This window comes from Rhipicephalus sanguineus, chromosome 2 (assembly GCF_013339695.2).
Source record: "Rhipicephalus sanguineus isolate Rsan-2018 chromosome 2, BIME_Rsan_1.4, whole genome shotgun sequence".
In the NCBI taxonomy this organism is placed as follows: Eukaryota; Metazoa; Arthropoda; class Arachnida; order Ixodida; family Ixodidae; genus Rhipicephalus; species Rhipicephalus sanguineus.
Window position 1 is genome coordinate 195,264,456 of NC_051177.1, and position 4,149 is coordinate 195,268,604.

Here is a 4,149-nt window from a genome sequence, read left to right on the forward strand (position 1 = left end):
GAATTTGCCTCTGAATGTTAACAAAAGTGCTCTTCTTGCTTTTTCATTGACTCTTCCTGTGCGAATCGTTCTTATGTAGGGCCAGTCCCTTATTCTACAGGTAGATTCATTAAAATATTTGGGTATAATATACACGGCTAATCTTAATTGGAGCTCGCACATTGAGTATATTGCAGCTAAAGGTTTACGTGCAATTGGATTATTAATGCCATAGTCTTATTTGCAAGTTTGTTCATATAACTGTCTCAAAACCCCCTATGTAATGCCCGAATGGGCCTTTAGGGTATATGAATAATAAAAAAAAAATCTGCAGCATTCGTTTTGGAATGAGCAGAGAAAGATTCTTCATGATCTATTGCATGTATGTCTGCCAATATTAGAGTTTCAATGCATTTTGTTCTGTGGGGGGCCCGTTTATAAATTACGCCCTCTTCTGACTATGGAACTTGAGGCGTTACGTTTATGTCTCGGTCTTCCAAAGTTTGTAGCTAATAATATACTTTACCATGAAACATACCTGCCATCTCTTCAAACGAGCTCTAGAATTTTAACAGTTCAAGCATTTCTAAACATATATGCCTCCCAACGCAGACGCTCCCAATGTGTATTTCTTAGAGAGTCGTCCACATTTTTTTTAAATGTGAGTGGTCTCGAACACAGTGGTCTCGATCGACTACATCGTCGTCAAATAATTTCCGTGCAAAAGTTCTTGGAGCCATTACAAGTAACATCTCGTGACATAATCTACCCAAACGCACTCAATCACACAGCAGTAATAGAATTTGATGACATATTTCCTAAAAATGCTAAGCTATTTCTCATTACATATTTAACCGCGTTGCTGTAAGACCACCTTAAAAGCGTACGGATAAGTTCAGTAATAGCCACAGATGCTTCAGTTACTGATGAGAAGGCAGAAGTGGGAGTATTTAGCAGCACTAAATTGGTCATTTTTCTTTCGCTTGTCCGACTTCACACCAATATTCCAGGCAGAATTAATCGCATTTATTCTTGCCTTGCGGAAAATCCCAGCACATATCTCTCCAGAAGTTATATTAACGGATTCCTTGTCTGTGCGCGCGGCTTTAACAGTGCCACTGTTCTCGAGCTGCCTAACAGAACTTTGCTCATATATGCCCAATCACTTACCGTGCCGGCACGTCCGTCTGGTTTGGATTCCAGGCCACACTGGATTGACATCAAATGAAGCGGCGGACACACTGGCGGCAGCATCCCTTAAAGGACATATCATAAATGTTCTAAGGCCGTCCTCTAATAGCACGGTCGCACGATTCCGAAATTTTTCGCTGCAAGAGTAACGTACTAAATCTTCTGTCCTAAACAATGCAATTTTTCAGCACCTTAGGTTTCCGTGGAATAGCACATGGTGTAGCACACGGCAGTTGGAAGTAACGTTAACTAAACTGCGATGCAGAATACCGTCACCAAATTTTAGGGGCGAAGCTTCTTAAGGCGGCACCCGTTCGTCCCTCGTAGTCGTAGTAGTAGTGCGTAACCAGTCTTACGCTTTGACCTCCAAGGTGGTGCCGGTGGGAGATTTTTCCTGTGCGTTGTTGAACAATAAAAAATTCGCAGCGTGCGCGTTAACTAAAAGCCGAATTCTTCTGTCTCTCATTCCCCATTAGCAGCCATTGGCATGTTCCAGTAGGAAACGTTAGTAGAAGTAGAAGTGTAAGTGTTAGCTAAAAGCCGACTTCTTCTGTCTCTCATTCCCATTAGCAGCCATTGTTTACCTCCAAGGTAGTGCCTGGTGAGATTTCTCCTGTGCGTGATTAAACAATAAAAATTTTGTTCAAAACGCCGTTGATTGACGAAATAAACCAACGAAAGACGCCAGATGTTTCTAAAGCAAAACGAAAAGACGCCAGCTGCTTAACGAAAGACGCCAGATGTTTTCTAAAGCAATGGTTTTCTAAACAATGAAAATTCACAGCGTACATGTAAAAATTAAAGTGAGCTGCAAGTCGTCATATCTCATCGAACCTTTAGTATAAACGCGCCCGATCTCACGTCGGTGATGATGTACTGGGCAGAATTCACGGAAGATTCACGGTTTACCGATGAACCTCCGCAGCTTCGCCCACTCATCATCATTCACTCCGTGGATATGCTGTGATTTTTTTATTTGCACAGGCCTCGTTTCGCTCCCTCCCCTCAATGTCAGTATTGTAATCAAGCAGAAACAATAGAGCACTACTTCACAGAATGACGCAGATACGAAAATATAAGGCAAAAATTTCTGAGTGAGTGAGTGAGAACTTTATTGTGATCTGAACGTGACTGGAGGTCCCGCTAGCTCAGCCAGGTGGCTCCACCCAGGAAGGTGCCGGAAGCTGGAGCCTCTTGGCGATGTCCCTTGCCCTCTGGACTGCCAGGAGTTGGTTGCTGAGCTGCACGCTGCGCATGGCAGCCTCCCAGGACACAGGGTAATGCTGATCCCGAATTAAAGGGGCACAACCAGAGCTGAATAGCACATAGCTGAATAGCACATAGCTGAATAGCCAGAGCATATGTTCGAAATATACCTTTTTCAAGCAATCCCAGAACCCCCCGCAGGCGCGCGAAGCACTATGGGAAAAGAGTGTACGGCGAGCCCGCCGGCTGTTCCGTCGCTCGCTGCTCGTTGGCGCCGTGGGAGCACCAAACGGAAAAAACGTGTCGCCACTGGTTGACTATTATTAAATCCCAAATACTACACATGTCTGAACGCACCTGCATGTATTTCAGCGCATGAAATGCGAAAGGAATGACGCAGTCAGTGTAGGTATTACCGAGCAGACATATACCGGATGTAGCAGTTAAGCGGCATGCAAGTTATCACGTGCCGATACATGCAGTCAAAATGTGTTATCGTGAGCAATGTGAGCTGGAACACCGAATTCGTATTTATTCAATGATTACTTGTTCACAAGCCGCTATAGCATATAATGTCATAGCGGCTCATGATCAGGTTTAAGCAAACTGTAGAGAGCTGTTACAGTGTTCAGGTATACAGATGATTACTTGATTTTAATTGACAAGTCACGCGCTGTACAAAGAAGTGAGCATATTCTAAACGTGTTTAAGGAAAAAGGGATGGGACTAGAATTCACTTGCGAGATGCCTTGCTCTGATAATTTGCACTTTTTTTATATATGCTTTTAAGTTTCACTGCGGAGCATGTTTGTGGGCAGTTGTGATGAGTGAGTGCGCGAACAATGCGAGCGTCGTGTATTCTGTGTGTGTCTTGGTGTTGGTGGCGCAAGGGCTCCAAACGCGGTGGGTGACGCTATAGAAGCACCGCGCAACGGACACGTGCGACACATCAAAAAGGAAGACGTCGGCGGGGCATGGCACGTGTGGCCACCGCCAATAGGAAGATGGCACGGGAGACGGGTGAGAAAAGGAAGAGGAGATAGAAGGCAGTCAGTCTGACTCGGACAGCCCGGACGAGACGCTGGTATCAGGGTCTGTGCCGTCGGGTTTCGGACTCGAGCACAAAGGGCCCGACAGCGTCTGCCTCCAGACGTCCTCGGAGACGGGCAATCCTGGAAATTGGTCGTTCACATCGTGCGAGCAGCGGATCCGGGCAGCTGAGCCACCGTGGAGCGCAGAAATCACCGTCCCGGCTGCCGAGAGGACTCCTGCTGCCAGTTGCTAGCCACGGGACGAACCTGGGTGCGTGCCGCCAGATTCCACGCTCGGTACGTTGGCAGGAATGTGGCCAGCCGCTTTGCCAAGGCCGCCCCCTTCTGTAACCTCTGCGCCGACTAGACCCATCGTCCGCTCCACGAGCGCCGTCGCCGTCAACGTGTCAGCGACGACTCCGCCGGCCGAGCCACAACCAGCGACTCAAAACTGGTGACTTGTTTCTTTCGAACGTCCCCTGAAACTTAAATACGTTTGATAGCACCGGACACCATGATGTTAGTTTAAGCATAGCTTGACTTTATTTGGTGTTGTGTGTTTTTTTCCTTTTCTCTTCTTTCCTTTGTGTGCTATAAAGTTATTTTTTTGTGTGTGTGCACTAAAAAAATGGCTCCTTCCTTTCCCGGTCAGAGGCCTTGCCTCAACTGAAAGAAACCGCAACCCACAAAACCTGCATAACAGCAGTATAGCCCGCGTTCAGCGAAGTCGCTGTTTAATTTC